At 39.3% G+C, this 21,023-nt stretch overlaps 1 long non-coding RNA gene across 9 annotated transcripts in view; it reads left to right on the plus strand.

Moving 5' to 3' along the window:
- Nucleotides 1–21,023, plus strand: part of LOC123465304 — a 410,488-nt gene that overhangs the window by 378,058 nt on the left and 11,407 nt on the right. For all 9 annotated transcript variants that reach the window (XR_006640506.1, XR_006640503.1, XR_006640504.1 and 6 more), the window contains one exon: nt 1,872–2,012. This is a non-coding gene — a long non-coding RNA (uncharacterized LOC123465304). The remainder of the gene's footprint in view (nt 1–1,871; nt 2,013–21,023) is intronic.

Raw genomic sequence — 21,023 nt, forward strand, 5'->3', positions numbered from 1 at the left:
GAGAGAGCAGCAAACCTGGCCCTGTCAACCCCTCCCTCTCAGCCCTTTCCAGCGTCTTCCCTTCTCTAACCACCATTTTAGGTGGCTTTTACTAGAATCTTCACCACATTGAAACAGCTAATAAATGAGGTTTACCTATTGTGACACCAGACTCTACTTTCTTACCTCCTTCCCCTCCCATTTTAGAGACTTTCTGTGGCTCTGAAATTTATGTGGCTTCAAATCAACCCCAGCTGCCTGACTTGCTGCTAATACCTAGATGAAGCCTCTACTTCAGCCTTAGTGACTTCTTCCTTGAACCCCAGATGTTCTGCTGTTTTCTTCTTGATGCAAGGTCTTCATCTATGCTCTTCATTCTATCTGAAACAGCTTTCTAAACCTGCTTGGTTTCTTTCAACCCTCCCCTCCCTCAGGTATCATCTGTTTCATGAAGTCTTGCTTGACTGCTGCAATCCAGTGATCCAACTTTGTTACTTGCTAGACACCATGTATGCAATGCCAATATTATTTGTCTCTTATTTTGTTGCATGGATCAGACTTGTTTTCTGATTTAATATCATGCATTTGTAATTTAAAAAGTTTTGTCCTGTGTGCAAATACAGGACAATTTTCAGTAGTGCCCTATATGCAAATACAGATAGTTAACTTCTTTGATTCGTCTTCCAATAATCTTCTGCCAGTGTTTCTGTGTGCACATGATGCACAGTAAATGCTATAATAATAGCTACTCAATCTGTTGCTATACATGTTGCCTCATTAATATTCATTAGACACCCATTATCATCCTACTCACCAATCTATTTATCTAAACTGTATAAACAAAAAAGTGCCAGAGAAGTTAGGTAAATCGCATAAAGGTACTGAGTTATTAATTGATGGAGTGGGGTTTACAAACTCAGGTCCATCTGACTTTAAAGAGTATACCCCCATGCAGACTCCACCCTAGTTCTGTATTATGGGGGTAGGAGTGAACTTACTAAGGATAAACAAGGTCATGTCACAAACTGTTTTCTGAAGAAATAGGTAAAAATGTATAAACTGAATCATTATTCTTTTTTCATGATTATGTTATACAGATGATAAAAACTAGAAAATCACTCTCGCCTGCATTTGTGTTGGTGAACGCTAATCCTAAATTGAGGGCCCAACTTCTCTGTTGGCTCTTGTTTTGTCTCCCCTGTAAGTCTATCAAAGAAGACGTGTGAGGTGATGATAGTTTAGCTCTTCTTAGCAGCTGAAATAAATTTACTTTAAATGAACAGAGGGCTTTTATAATGCCTGCGGCCTATCTGGTCTCCATGGGAGAAATTTCCTGAAACATCCTGTCTGCTGTCATCATGAGAGCCAGGGCTTTATGATTATGTATAAGAAGTTTCTATAACTGCTTTAACTAATAACATTTTATTTTAATGCATTTCCTATTTTCATATTTATTGTGTTCCAATCATGTTTTGTGAGGAGACAGAACATGGAAACCGATGTAACTGGTCTTTAGTATGTATGCATAGTGTACTTTCCTCAAGAGGTTCCCCTGCTGAGCATAAATGTAAAATAAATATAAATAAATTAAACTCTTTGATAGGCTGTGAGAGTGCCCCAGTCTAGCTGATCAAGTCACCCCCTTCCTTCCACTTAAATAATTCTCTGCAGAAATGAATAAACTGATTATAACCAAATCCCCTTGCAAAATAGGGTTTCCTCTTTCAAGTTTACTAATCTGGATCTACTCAGAGTCACGTTACTTGCCAAACAGAACCTGAAGGATGATTCCAATTCTCCCACCTTCCAGCTGAAGAAAAAAATCTTTGCTTGGATGGATGGAGAGGGTGAAGAGAAAGAGTGTTGAAATCTCCAATCTGTTTATTGTACAGCTGGCATCAGAAGGAATCTGATTTGCAAGAAGAAGGCTCTGGATCTTGTACCACATCCAGAAAGGGACCATTAGGAAGATGGGAAAGAGAAGGTGCTTGAAAATTCCAAAGACTTCCAATGAAACTGGAGGATGCATTCAGGTAGGATTGTAAATTCTCTGACCAGATTTCATTTTGTGATTACATAAGACAATGATGAGAAGTGAATACTTTACACTTGATAAACTGCAGTGCTGTGACTTGTAGTCATGTCATAGGCAATACTTTTTTATCCATTCTCATCTCTTAAGAATTAAAATACATGCTGTTTTTCATTTCCAAAATTTGGATACTTCTGGAAAAGAAAAACAAAAAAGGCCTCTTTCTTCCTCTTCATTGAGAATCTTTTCTTGCTAAGAGAGAAAAACAGGTAAGCAGTTTTTTTTCAAGTTAAAAAATTCAAAATAATTTTTAGACATTGAAAATGAAGCATTTTGGGAAACTGAAGTCTTTCATTCTAGATTAAAGCAAATACAGTTTAGAAGCAAGGATGGATATCAATTGATATTCATTACCTTAAAGATATCTGTCTTAAAGAGTAAACATCTGGAACAAAGTTTTTCCAGTTCATCAAAATCTTCAACATTGCCAACAAATTCTGATGCTTCACATGAGGTGTTTAGCAGATGAGTGTTTAGGGAGTAAAGGGGCAGGAGTATTCTTCTTCCAAGTGTCTCTGTGATGAGATATGAATAAGTCTCAGCTTGCAATTCTTTTTGGAGAGTCTTAGGGCTGAGTTCATAGCTTCATCATCCTGAAAGCATTTAAGAAAAAAATAAGTATGCTGGGATGGAAAGACCTAGGGAGATACTACTCAGGGGCCTGGTGATTTTCAAATTTCTTGCTGGTCCTGGGACTCTGTTAATTTACTGCCTTATCAGTTTGCTGTTATCAATATATATGAATTGTCAGATTCTGTGGTGGTGTATTCTAAGAATCAAACAAGAGAAAGGGAAAGGAAAATGGAAACAAATGTAACTTGTCTGCTGTGTTCTAGGAACCATGCTATTATATCTTGTTTTATTCTGTCCCAAACTGTAAGCATCATCACTTAAACCATTTTTCATTGGTGTGGAATCTAAAGCTCTGAGAAGTTAAGTCACTAAGCTTGTCAGTGGTACAGGTGGTGTGTGTCAGCATTCTCTGCCTCACAACACAGCATAGTGGAGATGGAGGTTAGGAGGGCCAGAGGGATGCTCTCGAATTTAATAAAGGAAGTAGAACTTAAGTTAAAGAAAATGGCACAATGGCCATTGAAAATCCAGGGAAGGCAATTTAATAGGGGAAGGATATGTGCAAATACTTGTACAGGTAATGAACTGGAAAAGTAGGTAAACTAGTTTGGTTAGAATAGAAACTCTATAGGAAATATAAGAAAGACTACAGACCAGATGGTCCTTTTTTGATTCATCTACCTGGGACTCAGAAGTGCCCTTCAAAGTCACTCCTATCGTTTCTCAAGGTTGGTGTCATTGGAGGAAGTCAAATCAGTGCTCTGCTTGCTTGACCCACTTTGGAGAAGGTCAGCATGAAAGGTGTCTCTACAGAGGTCATATTTAGATAAAATCTAAAAGAAAACCAAGAGTAGCCATGAATGCAGATGCACCAACAAGGTAAGATCAGCATATTCAAGAACTCAAGTGAGCTGAGTGGAGAAGTAGTATGAGGGCAGAGGGGGGAAGTGTGCAGGTGCTGGATCACATTCAGCCTTGTGGGCCATAGTAAGGAGTCTGATTCTGTATGAAATTGAAGGGGATGTAACCAAGGGTTTATATGCAGGGAAATACAATGATTCACTCATAATGAGGAAAACATTGAAGAGGGTATGTGTCCATTCTAGTCAGTTGGATTAACCCAGGCCAGAAGTTAGGTGGTAGAGTGGTTAAGAATCCACCTGCCAGTGCAGCAGACACGCAAGATGTGGGTTTGATCCCCAGGTCAGGAAGATCCTCTGGAATAGGAAATGGCAACCCATTCTAGTATTGTCTGGAGAATTATTCCATGGTCAGAGGAGCCTGGGGGGGCTACAGACCATGGGGTTGCAAAGAGTTGGACATGACCGAGCATAGCACATGCAGACCAGAGATCTAGGTGTCCTGAAGAACAGTGGTAGAAGTGGGGATGGAGAGACATATAAGGAGCTTGAGACATATCTTGAAGAAATAGCTCTGTACCCACTTGCATGATCATGAACTAGATTTTGGCAGCAGGCAGAAGAACCCATCAGGGCAAGATTTTTTGCCTGGGTAACTCAGGAGTTCAGTTTTTGATTTATTAAGAAGAGCCTGTGGGTCATTTAAGAGATGTATAGTTGACAGCTGGATATTTTTCCATCTTTAACTAGAGCTCCAAGTTTTCATCACTTGTCTTGCTCATAGATCACTCTTAAGATCAGATCCAGTAGTCATGTATGGATGTGAGAGTTGGACTATAAAGAAAGCTGAGCACCAAAGAATTGATGCTTTTGAACTGTGGTGTTGGAAAAGATTCTTTAGAGTCCCTTGGACAGCAAGGAGATCCAACCAGTCCATCCTAAAGGAAATCAGTCCTGAATGTACATTGGAAGGACTGATGTCGAAGCTGAAACTCCCATACTTTGGCCACCTGATGGGAAGAACTGACTCACTGGAAAAGACCCTGATGGTGGGAAAGATTGAAGGCAGGAGGAGAAGGGGATGACAGAGGATGAGATGGTTGGGTGGCATCACCGACTCAATGGACATAAGTTTGAGTAAACTCTGGGAGTTGGTGATGGACAGGGAAGCCTAGCGTGCTGCAGGCTATGGTGTTGCAAAGAGTCGGACACGACTGAGTGACTGAACTGAATAGAATTGTCTAATAAAATACTGGATGTCCAGCTACATTTGAATTTCAGGTAAACAATAACTTGAGGGAGGGACTTTTTATTGTTCAGGACATACTTTCACTAAAAAATTATCTGTTGCTTATCTGAAATTCATGTATGACTGGGTATCCTATTTTGGTATGTGCTGAATCTGGGACCCTGTATGTGAGCCTCACCACTTATCACCCGCCTGTTGTCCTGTTCCCCTCCCTACCTCTGTTTCCACATCAGATCTCTTGTCCTTACTTCTTTTTAGAGAAAGAGGAGGCTTCCATTCTCCTTGGCAAGCCTGATTCTGTTATCTGTGCTACTTGCTCTTGGGCCCTCCTGTCACAATTATCTTTTTTCCCCCATTGAGATTATCTGGAGGCATTAAAAAGAGGTGTTGCATGTTCCCCTCTTTCATTGGTTGATCTGTAGTTTTAATCACTTCAGATTTTTTTCTCTTAATTTCGCTGCCGAAATGATTTTAAAATTATTTTCTTATTCTCTTTTATTTTCTCTTTTTTCCCTACAGAAATTTATTTTATTGAAGTGGAGTTGATTTACAATATTATATTAGTTTCAGGTATATAATACAGTGATAACAGATTTTACTCCATTTAATGTTATTATAAAATATTGGCTATGTTACCTGTGCTATACAATATACCCTAGGATATATGTATGTGTGTGTTAGTTGTTGAGTCATGTCCAACTCTTTATAACCCCATGGACTATAGCTCACCCAGCTCCTCTGTCTGTGGAATTCTCCAGGCAAGAATACTGATGTAGATTGCCATTCCCTTCTCCAGGGGATCTTCCCGACTCAGGGACCAAACCCAGGTCTCCTGCATTGCAGGCAGATTCTTTACTGTGTGAGCAGCCAGGGAAGCCTGTGGTGGAGTACAGTATATCCTGTGCTCAGTTGTCAGTCATGTCCGACTCTTTGGGACCCCATGGACTGTATCCCACCAGGCTCCTCTGTCCATGGAATTTTTGGGCAAGAGTCCTGGAGTGGGTTGCCATTTCCTACTCCAACAATATATCCTAGTAGCTTATTTATTTTGTACGTCTTAATCTCCTACTCCTATCTTGCCCCTCCACCCTTGTCTCTCCCCACTGGCAGCTGCTAGTTTGTTCTTTAAATCAATGTGTCTATTTTGTTATACTCATTCAATTGTTTTATTTTTTAGATTCCACAATTGATAACTTACAGTAATTGTTTTTCTGTCTGACTTGGGCTTCCCTGATGTCTCAGATCATAAAGAATCTGCCTGCAATGCAGGAAACCCATGTTCAATCCCTGGGTTGGGAAGATCTCCAGGAGAAAGGAATGACAAGCCACTCCAATATTCTTGCCACGGACAGAGGGGCCTGGTGGGCTACTGTTCTTGGGGTCGCAAAGACTTATTTCACTAAGGATAATACTCTGCTAGTCCATCCATGTTGTTGCAAATTGGTAATTTTATTCTTTATCTTGTGGCTGAGTAGTATTCTGGGTGTGTGTGTGTGAGTGTGTGTGTATCTTTATCCACTTGTCTGTTGACAGGCACTTCAGTTACTTCCATTCCCTGGCTATTGTAAAAAAAAAAAATGCTGCTATGAACATTGGAGTTCATGTATCTTTTTATTAGTATTTTTGTTTTCTTCAGATATATACCCAGGAGTAGAACTGTTGGATCTTATGGTGGTTCTATTTTTAGTTTTTTGAGGCACCTCCATACTGTTTTCAATAGTGGCTGAATCAATTTACATTCCTACCAATAGTGTGCTGCTGCTGCTAAGTCACTTCAGTTGTGTCCGACTCTGTGCGACCCCATAGACGGCAGCTCACCAGGCTCCCCCGTCCCTGGGATTCTCCAGGCAAGAACAGTGGAGTGGGTTGCCATTTCCTTCTGCATTGCATGAAAGTGAACAGTGAAAGTGAAGTTGCTCAGTTGTGTCCGACCCTCAGCCACCCCATGGACTGCAGCCCACCAGGCGCCTCCATCCATGGGATTTTCCAGGCAAGAGCACTGGAGTGGACTAGTATTCCCTTTTCTTCACATCCCTGTCAACATTGGCTGTTTGTAGGTTTTTTGAGAGTAACCATTCAGATAGATATGAGGTGGTATCTCATTGCAATTTTGATTTGCATTTCTCTGATAATTAGTGATGTTAATCATCTTTTCATGTGCCTGCTGGTCATCTCTATGTTGTCTTTGAAAAACTGTCTATTCTGCCTGTCAGCTTTGATAGCAAATCAGACACATTAACAAACACTTCTTAACATTCTCTTCTTGTTCAGTAAGTATCAAGAAAGCTGGATGCTCAAAAACTAACAATGCCTTCAGTTTTTATATTGTTTATTAAATGCAAAGTGTTTTTTATGGCTTGTTGTATTCAACATTCAAAACGTTTGAAACATAAAATTACGGTATGAGGAAAATTTAGGACTAAGTCACTTCGGCATTCATCTCACAGATGAGGAAATTGATCTCAAGAGAGTAAGTAACTTGCCTGAAGTTTACAACTAATTAGCATCCAGATTGGAATTTGAATCTGAGGCTTCTCAATCAGGCAATCTAAACCCAGATAAGTATAAGGCTGGTGGTGGAAAAGGCCAAAGAGTCAAGTATAGTGAATACTTACAGTGGGCTTCTCAGATGTAACTTAGACCTAAACTGCCACAAGTTTGGGCTACACGGATGAGCGTGAGTTCCCATTCCATTCATTCCACAAAACGTTTTGTTAATTGGTCTTCTTTCCTTGAAGAAGCAAATTTCTACTTGGAGGCCAATGTTCACCTTGTAATTCCCAGGTAAGCTCTACTCCTGAAGTGACATTGTCAAGCATGGGTATGTGCTCCCTCAGTCGTGTCTGACTCTGAGACCCTGTGGACTATAGTCACCATCCATGGGATTTTCCAGGCAAGAATACGGAAGTGGGGTGCCATTTCCTCCTCTAGGGGATCTTAACCCAGGAATCAAACCCACATCTCCTGTATTGGCAGGCAGATTCTTCACTGCTGTGCTACCTGGGAAGCCCAATTGCTATTTCTGGATACTGAAAAGAGCCTAAATGCTGAACCAGGCATCCTCTTTAGATCCCTGCCCTCCCTCCAACACCATTTTTCTCCATACCCTTATATGTCCTGAGTAGTCAATCTACACGGTGACCTGAATAGAGATTTTGCTCTACCCCAACACTGCACTTAGACTCTTGTCACCTGTCCATCCCATTTTTGAAATCTGGATAACTCCAGCATTATCTTCCTTGAAAAGTTTCTCTTCATCTCTTTAGAAGGAGTGAATAAATCCTCCTTCATCTCTATTTCTTTGTCATCAGGTTTGCAGTTTTTGCAATAACAATTTAAAAGCACTTTTAATACATGAATAAAAATGTGCAAAATACAAACTATATTTTGAAAGAGAGAACATCCATGTATCATTACAAAGTTAAAAACCAAGTGCCATATTTGCAAAAATATTTGCCATAAAAGTAATATACAATTGTACCAAATATATAAATAATCCTACAATTCAACAGGATAAAAATCAGTGAGACAGAATTTAAAAATAAAAAAATCCAATATGCAATAAGGCATTTCACAAAGGGGCAAATACAAAAGGACAATAAACGTGAAAGATGATTTATTTCTCAATAAGAGAAGTGCAAATAATACCAACAATAAAGTAAGATTTTACTCATTATTTGGCAAAACTTTATTTAATATGGAGGTTAATAAAGCTCTGGGGAAATAGGAACTCTTGTGCTGTACTGGAGAGGAATTTTGGAGAGGAAAAATTGGAGAGGAATTTGTCATAATTCATTAATATTTTAAATGAATACTTTGGAAAGGAATGTGTCATAATTCATTAATATTTTAAATGAACATGCTCTTCACTCTAATAATCTTGCTTCCAGGTATCTGTGTATCCAACAGAAATAAATCATGTGTATGTGAGCATAAGGATACTCACAGTGGCCTAAAATTTAGAAACAGTGTAGGGTTTCCCTGGTGGCTCAGATGCTAAAGAATCTGCCTACAATGTGGGAGACCCAGGATTGATATTTGAGTCTGGAAGGTCCTCTGGAGAAGGGAATGGCTACCCATTCCAGTATTCTTGCCTGGAGAATTCCATGGACAGAGGAGCCTGGTGGGCTACGGTCCATGGGTTTCCAAAGAGTTGGACATGACTAAGCAACTAACACTTTCACTTTCATTTTAATTGTTCATCAACAGGGAAATAGTAAGATAAACAGTAATATTGGGTCATGTGTGTTCATGTGCTCAGTTGTGTCTGACTCTTTGCAGCCGCACAGACTGTAGCCCGCCAGGCTGCTATGTCCATGGGGTTTTCCAGGCAAGAATACCAGAGTAGGTTGCCACATCCTATTCCAGGGACTGTGACTGTTGTGTCTCCTGCATTGGCAGACAGATTCTTTCCCACTAGTGCCACCTGGAAAGTGCCATACTGGGATAAGGAACAGTTAAATAAAATGAGGTAGGTTTATATCCTGACATGGAAAGATCTCCAAGTGAGACATCTTTCACTCCAAGAGTTCAACAACAACAACAACAACAAAAAGAAGTATGCATAATAATATGTAAACATTTCATTTACATAAATTTAGCCAAACTCAAATAAAGCAAATGATACAAAATTGTGTATTTTTATAGATCCATTTATTGGATGAATGTGATTAAAAAATATAACATTTAGAAGGATAATACTAAACTCACAGAGTAACTGAGAAAAGACTGGGATTGGGATAGGTGATCAAGGAGAAGCTTTATTTCTAATATTAGATTTTTGTATTTTTTAAAATGAGGATGGTTCATTTATAACCTGCAAATTCATTTGAAAGTAAAAGGTACTTTCTCCACCCTAGAATCCCATTTTTCCCTGAGAGATATTTTAAAACAAGTATAATTTTGGATTTATTTCTTCTTACATGTCTACCACTGTTTACTTTATATATTTAAAATCCACACTGGTAGGTCCATTAAACACTCATTTTTGCATCATCATGACAAATTTAATTTTCATCAAATAGAATAATCTCTCTTTGTTCCATTTAACACATACACCTAAAATTTTGTTTGGTTGGATGTCGATGTTGCTATACCTCCTTTTTTTAAACGTATGAATTTGCCAGATTATTATCCACTCTCTGATTCTTAAACCATTTTTCTCTCACTTTTTTTGTGTCATTTGTTACCAGAATGCACCTGTTTTTAAAATTTACTCAATCTAAAAGTAAATCAATTTTACTTTGCCTTTTCATTGTGATCACTTTTCTGTGTTGAACTCTTTCAATAACATTTTTTGTCACTACATGTTATTATGGGCTTCCCCCCGGCCCCAGCCTAATCTGGTTTTTACTGGATTGATTGGCACTTTTTGTAGTTCATTTTTTCTTTACTGTTATTTTTCAAGTTGTAAATTCTCTTTCTATTACTTGAGTGTGGAGTGTCTCACATTTCAGAGTTCATCAGAATTATCTGGAGGGCTTGTTAAAACAGTGGCTGCTAGGCCTTGCTTTCAGAGTTTCTGATTCATTAGTTCTGGGGTAGGACCCAGGAATTTTCATTATTAAAAACTTTGCAGTGATAATGATGTTGCTGGTTAGGGCGCATCATTTTAAGAACTACTGTTCTAGTGGTGACTCAATTTTTTAATCAATAATCACTTTATATTTTCTTTCAACAATTACGTGGAATCATTATTTTTACCTTACTTGCAAAAATGATAAGGTCAACCCCTTTAGGGGAGAGTCATCAGTTCAGTTCAGTTCAGTCGTTTAGTCATGTCCGACTCTTTGCAAGGCCATGGACTGCAGCACACCAGGCCTCCCTGTCCATCACCAACTCCCGGAGCTTGCCCAAATTCACGTCCATTACGTCAGTGGTGCCATCCAACCATCTCATCCTCTGTCATACCCTTTTCCTCCTGCCTTCAATCTTTCTCAGCATCAGGATATTTTCTAATAAGCCTGTTCTTTACATTAGGTGGACAAAGTATTAGAGTTTCAGCTTCACCATCAGTCCTTCCAATGAATATTCAGGACTGATTTCCTTTAGGATGGACTGGTTGGATCTCCTTGCAGTCCAAGGGACTCTCAAGAGTCTTCTCCAACACCACAGTTCAAAAGCATCAATTCTTCGGTGCTCAGCTTTCTTTATAGTCCAACTCTCACATCCATACATGACTGCTGGAAAAACCATAGCTTTGACTAGACAGACCTTTGTTGGCAAAGCAATGTCTCTGTATTTTAATATGCTGTCTAGGTTGGTCATAGCTTTTCTTCCAAGGAGCGAGAGTCTTTTAATTGCATGGCTGCAGTCACCGGCTGCAGTGATTTTGGAGCCCAAAAAAGTAAAGTCTCTCACTGTTTCCTTTGTTTCCCCATCTAATTGCCATGAAGTGATGGGACCAGATGCCATGATGTTAGTTTTCTGAATGCTGAGCTTTAAGTCAACTGGGCTTTAAGTCAACTTTTTCACTCTCCTCTTTCACTTTCATCAAGAGGCTCTTTAGTTCTTCTTCACTTTCTGCCATAAGGGTGGTGTCATCTGCATATCTGAGGTTATTGATATTTCTCCTGGCAATCTTGATTCCAGTTTGTGCTTCATAGAGCCCGGCTTTTCTCATGATGTACTCTGCCTATAAGTTAAATAAGCAGGGTGACAATGTACTCCTTTCCTGATTTGGAACAACCTGCTAGTCCATGTCCAGTTCTACCTGCATACAGTTGCTTCTACCTGCATACAGATTTCTCAGGAGGTAGGTCAGGGGGTCTGGTATTCCCATCTCTTTCAGAATTTTCCATAGCTTTTTGTGATCCACACAGTCAAAGGCTTTGGCCTAGTCAATAAAGCAGAAATAGTTGTTTTTCTGGAACTCTCTTGCTTTTCGATGATCCAAAGGATGTTGGCAATTTAATCTCTGGTTCCTCTGCCTTTTCTAAATCTAGCTTGAACATCTGGAAGCTCACCATTCACGTATTGCTGAAGCCTGGCTTGGAGAATTTTGAGCATTACTTTACTAGTGTGTGAGATGAGTGCAATTGTGCGGTAGTTTGAACATTATTTGGCATTGCCTTTCTTTGAGATCGGGGATTCCCTGGTGGCTCAGACAGTAAAGCATCTGCCTGCAATGCAGGAGACCGAGGTTTGATCCCTGGGTCAGGGATAACCCCTGGAGAAGGAAATGGCAACCCACTCCAGTACTCTTTGCCTGGAAAATTCCATGGATGGAGGAGCCTGCTGGGCTACAGCCCATGGGGTCCCAACGAGTCAGACATGATTGAGTGACTTCACTTCACTTTCTTTGAGACTGAAACAAAAACTGACCTTTTACAGTCCTGTGGCCACTGCTGAGTTTTCCAAATTTGCTGGCATATTGAGTGTACCACTTTCTCAGCATCATCTTTTAGGATTTGAAATAGCTCAACTGGAATTCCATCACCTCTGCTAACTTTGTTTGTAGTGAGGCTTCCTAAGACCCACTTGATTTTGCTTTCCAGAATGTCTGGATCTAGGTGAGTGATCACACCATCATGGTCATCTGGGTCATGATGATTTTTTTGTACAGTTTTTTTGTGTATTCTTGCCACCTCTTCTTAATATCTTCTGCTTTTGTTAGGTCCATACCATTTCTGTCCTTTATTGTGCCCATCTTTGCAGGAAATATTCCCTTGGTATCTCTAATAATTCTTGAAGAGATCTATAGTCTTTCCTATTCTGTTGTTTTCCTCTCTCTCTTTGCATTGATCACTGAGGAAGGTTTTCTTTTTCTCCGTGCTATTCTTTGGAATTCTGCATTCAAATGGGTATATCTTTCCTTTTCTCCTTTAACTTTGGCTTCTCTTGTTTTCATGCTATTTGTAAGGCCTCCTCAGAAAACCATTTTGCCTTTTTGCATGTCTTTTTCTTGGGGATGATGTTGATCACTGCCTCCTGTACAATGTCAAGAACCTCCGTCCATAGTTCTTCAGGTATTCTGTCTATTAGATCTAATCCCTTGAATCTATTTGTCACTTCCACTGCAGAGCAATTATACCAAATAAATGGTCAAACTGTTAAGATAGTTCTAGGATCCGCAACATATTTCCCAACCTGGGGATCTGGTGAAGGGACTGAGAACCCCCAGGGGATTTGACTTTGGAGGACAGTGTGATTAGATTACAGGTCTTAACACAAGACTGGGGAAACAAACTCTTGGAGGGCACAAACAAAACCTTGTGCACACCAGATCCCAGGAGAAAGGAACAGTGACCCCAAAAGAGACTGACCCAGACTTGCCTGTGAGTGTCCAGCAGTCTCCAGTGGAGGTGTGGGTTGGTGCTGGCCTGCTGCACAGTTGAGGGCGCTGACTGCAGCAGTGTGCCTGGGACCTTTTGAAGGAGGTCATTATCTTCATTACCTGCACCATGGTTTGGCGTCAGGTCAAATAACAGGGAGGGAACACAGCCCCACCTATCAACAGATAATTGGATTTAAAGATTTACTGAGCATGGCCCTGCCCATCAGAACAAGATCCAGTTTCCCCCCCAGTCAGTCTCTGGAACTAGGATGCTTCCATAAGCCTCTTATCCTCATCCCTCAGAGGGCAGACAGAATGAAAACTGCAATCACAGAAAACTAATCAAACTGATCACATGGACCACAGCCTTGTCTAACTCAGTGAAACTATGAGCCATGCTGTGTAGGGCCACCCAAGACAGATGGATCATGGTAGAGTCCCCCAATGCCTTTTCCAATACATTGATTACATATAAGATTTTACTGATAGATGTTATAATATCTTTATATTATTCAGTACAACTAAATCTTTCTTGAATTAATTAGAAGTCTTACTTGCTCGCCACTATTTTGAGTATCGTAAGATCCAATAATACTGAAATACTAATGATTACAATACTACCTGAGTCTTTTTCATTTTTAAATTCATGTTCTAAATCTTGTTACAGTATCTCCTGGAATATATGTATTTCCCAAATGGACTGATAGGTACTACCTGGACTGATAGGTGTATTCCTTCTGAGGCTTTTGATGCCCCCAATTACCTTATTATTCTCTCCCATACTAAAACTAATGCTTAGAATTTAGAGTGTTACAGATTTTATCTTGTATTGCATATTAATGGTGTTGCTACTTTGATGTGTATTGTGTTTATAAGTAAATGTTCTTTTTTGTTTGATTATTAATTTTTCTTCTTTGAAAACATTCAGCATGCTTTTGGTCTTTTGGAATATCATTATTATGTTTCTGTGAATTAGTGTTTCGTACCAATCTGTGGGTGTTAGTTCTTCCTCTTGTTGAATGAATTGCCATTCCTTTGAGTTACTGGTTCTTTTCATATGTGTGGTTTTAATTTCCATTTGTAATCCCAGCTCTCCTTTATGTGAATGCCAGTTCTGACTGCAGAAGCCTATTTCTGGAATCTTGGGTAGGATATACTCCTAAAGAAGTTGTGCCTAATGCTTTGTATTTGTGGCAAAGAACCTCTCTGTTCCTCCTGGGCTAGTCATCTGAAACACTGCCCTACTTTCCACTCCCAATGGTACAGTTTCTGTTTAGAAAAGCATAAAACAGAGAAGATTCTAACCAGCCTGCTGCTCTAAGAAGAGTTTCTCAGTTTAAGCACCTTGGTGAAGTCCCCAGAGCCCTCTTATTTTCTCTAATCAAATCTGAACAACCTCTGAAATTATGTCTTCCTTTTGTAACCATCTTTTCCCGTCTATTTTGGTCTGTTCTGTGGTCTCCTTTCTTTGTTCAGTTTATACCTGTCCACCTTTTAGAAAGTCTTCAATATTTTTAGTTTGTTGATTACTCTGTCTTATTTTTCAGTGTTTATAAGTTCCAAAATGACAATGATTACAATTTGAAACTCATCCAGGTAATCTTTCTTAAATTAGGCTCTTGCACCACAAACATACATTTATTAGGATTATTTTCTAATTGGACTTTCAACTTCAAGAGAACAGAAATAGTCATCATACCCTATAGCCCCATCAAGGAGAATAGCCTTATACTTAGTGGATCTTCATTACATTGCACACCAATTAAGAAATAAATAAATGAGATGTATTATAACACTTATGCTATAGCCTGTTTGGGGTTATAATTATTCAGGGATTATATTAATTGGTCTATACATTTTTATTTGGATTAAATAAATTGGGGGTAGAAAGGAAAGAAAAAGTTTAAAGAAGCAAAGAGGTTTCTATTCCCTGACCACACTGTACAGAAGGGAATCTTCCTGTAATGTACCCTCTCCCCCATCACACTGTTCATATGACTCTGAACTCATTGGCTGTGCACTGTGGAGATATGGCCTAACATTTCTTCTTGCTTTTTTTTTTGCTGCCTTACCTTAAAAAGGACTTCATTTTTCTTCCTCTGGGTCAAAGGCAGCTATTTTCAATCTGAATAGGCTGACTGCTCATCTAGCCCCACTCAATCATGGGGCTGGTGCAGAGAAAGAGTGTGTGTACTGCGTTGTGTACTGTTTGTCTAATTTATTTCCATACTGGGTTTCTAGTCAATGATCTGCTGAAGTGACCCTCAGTATCATACTCTTTGGTCTGTGGAAAAATAATGGTAAATCTTGTAAGAGCCCAAAGGCTTGTTTTTCTTTGCCTCTCTCTTTTCCTTCTCCTCCCTCCCTTTCTTCCTTTTCTGCTCTATATTTCTATTAATTTAAGAAAGTATACAGCTATTCTACCTTTCAAAGCCTTCTGAAGTGAACCATGAACTTTTATTTGAATGGTCCAAATTATTGAGTTACGTTAATTCATTTTGCTGATCTTCATAAATTTAAGCCATCTTCACCCAATCCTTAAAGGCCTTCTCAGAGGCCATGATATTGTGAGTATGTTTTAACCTAAGACCTGAAGCTTAGGCAATTTTCTTTAAAGACTTTAATATTGGAAAGCATTTGAAAATATAGTAACCAAAATTTCACAAAAATTACCAATAGTACTATTCTTATTATATTTTTAATTAAGATAAAACTTACATTAACCTTAAAAAATAGAGCACTGAAGTTCAGAAATTAAAATGTGCTTCTGGCTCTGCTGAATCTCGTTAGAAAAGTTAAGTAATATCTGTAACCCTGTTTTCAACCTATGAAATGGTTGTATTAACTGCATATTTTCTAAAGTCTGTATTAGCTCTAAAATGATTTCATCCGTTGCATGAACCTATTATGCTCCACATATTTAAGGGATCGAAGGTTTAAGTTAAAATAGATTTATATTGCCAAATGTTGGCCATTTAAGAGTGTAATGAAATGTTGTTACAGTGGGGGCAGGGAGCAAGAAGGTGGATATCCTACTCAGTGAAAGCAGTCATACTGAATAATACAGCAAGTTTCGGCTATTTCGTTAGCTGGTCAATTCAAGAAAATGCTTAAAGGCAAATGAGAAGGTTATTGCAAATCTCATGTATTTTGCTCTTCTATTAAGACCAACCCATTGAACATATTTTGAAATGGCCACTTCCCCTGTGGCAGGTTTACAAAGTAAACAAGTAATATGTCTTCACTGGCAAAGGTAACCCAGGAACCTGCAGCAAATCAATTTATCATGTTGGGATGTTTTATTTTAGTTAGATGTAACTTGGGGAGAATTTTTATTAAAAAAAAGCAAGAATAATATTATTGAGTGTGTTTGGAATCTGTTTGGCTCTGAGCTGCCACCACTGGAATTCCCAGGTCTTAAAATTCTCTCCTGCAGTACAAGACTGCAGGGCCCTTATTCAGTCTCTCTGGGGGCCATCCAAGTGGCCCGGTTAGAGCTGGCAGATTGGCCTCCATTGGGACACTCCTGGCCTTACCCATTAATGCAGCTCAAGAGCCTCTCCCATTAGCTGTGTCGTATCTCCAGCCTCCAAATGCTAGTCATGATGGATTTGGGGTTTCAGTGCCTGCAGCTAGGAGAAAAAGGGACATCTCCCCATCATTGCTATAACTATTAGTGACTTTCCTATGACTTAGTCTTAGTGTTGCCTTTTTCCATATCCTTAGTGAACTGAGATTAATCAATACATTATGTGGGGGTCAGAAGACAGATAACTGTTATAGCCAAAATAATGTGTCCTACTAAAAATCAGCCTTCAGAACTAACTTCAAGCATCTTGCCAATCATTTTTTTGAATAAGTTTCTTTTGTCCCCTTATTTCTGTGGAGTCTTTGTCCTTGTGTCCTGGGTACTTCGTATGAACTCTGCTGTTTTCCCAGAGGCTCTCTGGGTCATGTGCAAAACAACCTGAGCAGCACTTAGCCGTGCGAAGTTTCTGAAAATAGTTATGCAGATCAAGCCCCCTGCCCCCCATCAAGTCCCATGCAACTCCACGCCCACTCTGGAGACCACACTGCACAAAAAGGCAACACTTTCTAAGCACAGTATGAGCTTGCTAACAACCTCACACCGAACAAGAAAATTGACTCACTGTAATGATTTATGAGCTTGCTGTAAAACTTCAAACTTTTCCAAGCTTCTTGGAAAAGTACTTCAAATAGTTCTTTCTAATCCCTTCACTTCTCCCCCATATCAATTCGTAGAATTAAATGCAATCTTACCTTTGCTTAGTCTCCATACCCATGTCCTGACTCAGAAACCAATTTCTATATTATGATGATTATTATAAAAGTATGGAGTAGAAGAGTAGATAAAAAGATACATTGGATATATAGATATATTTGATACATCTCTTGCCATAGCAAATATCTCGAAAGATATAAAGATTAGTGGAACTTTAAAATCTGCTTCATTTGCATATCATGGCAGGTAGAACTCTTAGGCCTACAGCCCCCTCTACTGGGTGGATTTTCCATGTTTATTATGCATAGACAGCAGTGGAAGTGACAAGTAAATTCAAGGAATTAGATCTCATGAACAGAGTGCCTGAAGAACTATGGACGGAGGTTGTGACATTGTACAAGAGGCAGGGATCAAAACCATCCCTAAGAAAAAGAAATGCAAAATGGTTGTCTGAGGAGGCCTTACAAATAGCTGAGAAAAGAAGAAAAGCTAAAGGTAAAGGAGAAAAGGAAAGATATACCTATCTGAATACGGAGTTCCAAAGAATAGCACAGAGAGATAAGAAAGACTTCCTCGGTGATCAAGGCAAAGAAATAGAGGAAAGCAACAGAATGGGAAAGACTAGAGATCTCTTCAAGAAAATTAGAGATACCAAGGGAACATTTCATGCAAAAATGGGCACAATAAAGGACAGAAATGGTATGGACCTAACAGAAGCAGAAGATACTAAGAGCAGATGGCAAGAATACACATAACTGTACAAAAAAGGTCTTCATGATGCAGATAATCAGGATGATGTGATCATTCACCTAGAGCCAGATATCCTGGAATGCAAAGTCAAGTGGGTCTTAGGAAGCATCACTATGAAAAAGCTAGCGGAGGTGATGGAATTCCATTTGAGTTCTTTGAAATCCTAAAAGATGATGCTGTGAAAGTACTGCACTCAATATGCCAGCAAATTGGGAAAGCTCAGCAGTGGCCACAGGCCTGGAAAAGGTCAGTTTTCATTTCAATCCCAAAGAAAGGCAATGCCAAAGAATGTTCAAACTACCATACCTTTGAATTCATCTCAAACACACTTGCAAAGTAGTGCTCAAAATTCTCCAAGCCAGACTTCAACAGTACATGAACTTCCAGATGTCCAAGCTGGATTTAGAAAAGGAAGAGGAATAAGAGATCAAATTGCCAACATCCGTTGGATTACTGAAAAAGCAAGAGCATTACAGAAAAACAGCTACTTCTGCTTTATTGACTATGCCAAAGCCTTTGACTGTGTGGATCACAGCAAACTGTGGAAAATTCTGAAAGAAATGGGAATACCAGACCACCTTACCTGCTTCCTGAGAAATCTGTATGCAGGTAGAAGCAATAGTTAGAACCAGACATGTAACAACAGACTGGTTCCAAATCAGGAAAGGAGTACGTCAAGGCTGTCTCTTGTCACCCTGCTTATTTAACTTATATGCAGAGTACAATATGAGAAACACTGGGCTGGATGAAACACAAGCTAGAATCAAGATTGCCGGGATAAATATCATTAACCTCAGATCCGCAGATGACTCCACCCTTATGGCAGAAAGCTAAGTAGAACTAAAGAGTCTCTTGATGAAAGGGAAAGAGGAGAGTGAAAAAGTTGACTTAAAACTCAACATTCAGAAAACTAAGATCATGGCATCTGGTCCCTTCATGGCAAATAGATGGGGAAACACTGGAAACAGTGAGAGACTTCATTTTGGGGGCTCTAAAATCACTGCAGATTGTGACTGCAGCCATGCAATTAAAAGACTCTTGATTCTTGGAAGAAAAGCTATGACCAACCTAGACAGCATATTAAAATACAGAGACATTACTTTGCCAACAAAGGTCTGTCTAGCCAAAGCTATGGTTTTTCCAGCAGTCATGTATGGATGTTAGAGTTGGACTATAAAGAAAGCTAGCACCGAAGAATTGATGTTTTTGAACTATGGTTTGGAGAAGACTCTTGAGAGTCCCTTGGACTGCAAGGAGATCCAACCAGTCAATCCTAAAGGAAATCAGTCCTCAACGTTGATTGAAAGGACTGATGCTGAAGGTGCAACTCCAATACTTTGGCCACCTGATGGGCTTATTGGAAAATACCCTGATGCTGGGAAAGATTGAAGGCAGCAATAGAAGGGAACGACAGAGGATGAGATGGTTGGATGGCATCACTGGCTCGATGGACATGAGTCTGAGCAAGCTCCAGGAGTTGGTGATGGACAGGGATGCTGCAGTCCATGGGGTTGCAAAGAGTTGGACTGAGCGACTGAACTAACTAATCAGAAGGTATTTGTCATCCTTTTAGAATTCTGTTGCTCATATCTAATTAATTCAACAATGTCTCTGTTCTGACTCATAGGAGCCATATAGGAACATGAACATGGATTCTGTTTTAAACAAACTCCCCCTTTATTTTATTTGCTCATAAATCCAGAGTCCATACTATTAAATTAATTAAAGAGGCCAACAGACTGAAGTGGTGCCTATGTAAGCAAACCAACTTCTAACCATGAAGATGCCTCAAGGTTACAAAATTGAAACCTCAGAACAACTGATCACAAACAACTGAACTGACTGAGTGAATAATTTCCTTATTTTGTCCTGTCTCTTCTCTATAAAAAATCTCTCCTGGAGCTTCCCTGGGTGGGGTTATCCTAACCACTTCCAGTTTGGCACTGCTCAGGTCCCATTAATTTTTGCTGAAATAAACTTAAAATTTTAACACGCCTCAGTTCATCTTTTAACAGTGCTTGCCATAAAGATACTATTTCCTTTTTTTCCTCCTAAACACCTGATATCATTAGCAAATGAGATTCTTTAGGGCCACAAGCTCGTTAATTGATGGTTAAACATCAGGTATTGGATGTCTATCATGTATGCTATACTAGGATCTGCAGATACAGAGAAAACTGAGAGTTGTTTTGTTTGATGTATTTGTCTAATTGATTTTGCGTATGCTTTTTAAAAAAAAAAGGAATGAAGAACAACACAGTGAAATACATTAGATTGCTTTTTTAAAAAGGCAATAAACAAACAACACAATGAAACACATAAGCAATAAACAAACAGCAAACACAGTGGAACAACGACACAGTGGAACTCATAAAATATCCCGCTTTTCCTAAAAAAAGAGTACAGCTAGTTCCCCACAACCACGCCCAGGTACTTAAGCGAACACAGTCTGACTTAAGCCAAGTCTTGGTAGTGATGGAGTTTTCTGAGTCTTTGACACGACTGAGTGACTGAACTGAACTGAACTGAACAATGTGGTTTCTGCTAACTCTCCTAGGAAGGAGAAAAACATTCTGATCAAGATCCTCATAGGTAAACGTGAGCTTCCTCAGCATGAGAGCACTGTCATATTGGGAGGCCTCTGGTTTGCAGTGGAAAGAGTCTTGGCTGAGTTATGAGATTTGGGGAATGCTGATTCTTTTGAGTCAATGTTTTTTCTGTTGGCGGTAGAAGGGTAGAAAGGACAAAAAGAAAGTTAAAAGAAATGATCAACTTTAAGTCTCTTGTGTAATATTTAATTGGAAGTATCAAAGCCATAGACTGTGTGTGTGATACACAAACAAAATTGTGCACTGACTTTAAAATTAATTAGGCAAAGAGATAGACACGTATATGGAAATTATAAGTCACATAATATCAATTATGTCTTTCAGATACTTGTTAGCAAAAATGGCTCTGATCATCAGTATCGATCATTGCTATCATCATAGTTGACATTTATT

The sequence above is a fragment of the Bubalus bubalis genome, chromosome 23 (genome assembly GCF_019923935.1).
Source record: "Bubalus bubalis isolate 160015118507 breed Murrah chromosome 23, NDDB_SH_1, whole genome shotgun sequence".
Lineage (NCBI taxonomy): Eukaryota > Metazoa > Chordata > Mammalia > Artiodactyla > Bovidae > Bubalus > Bubalus bubalis.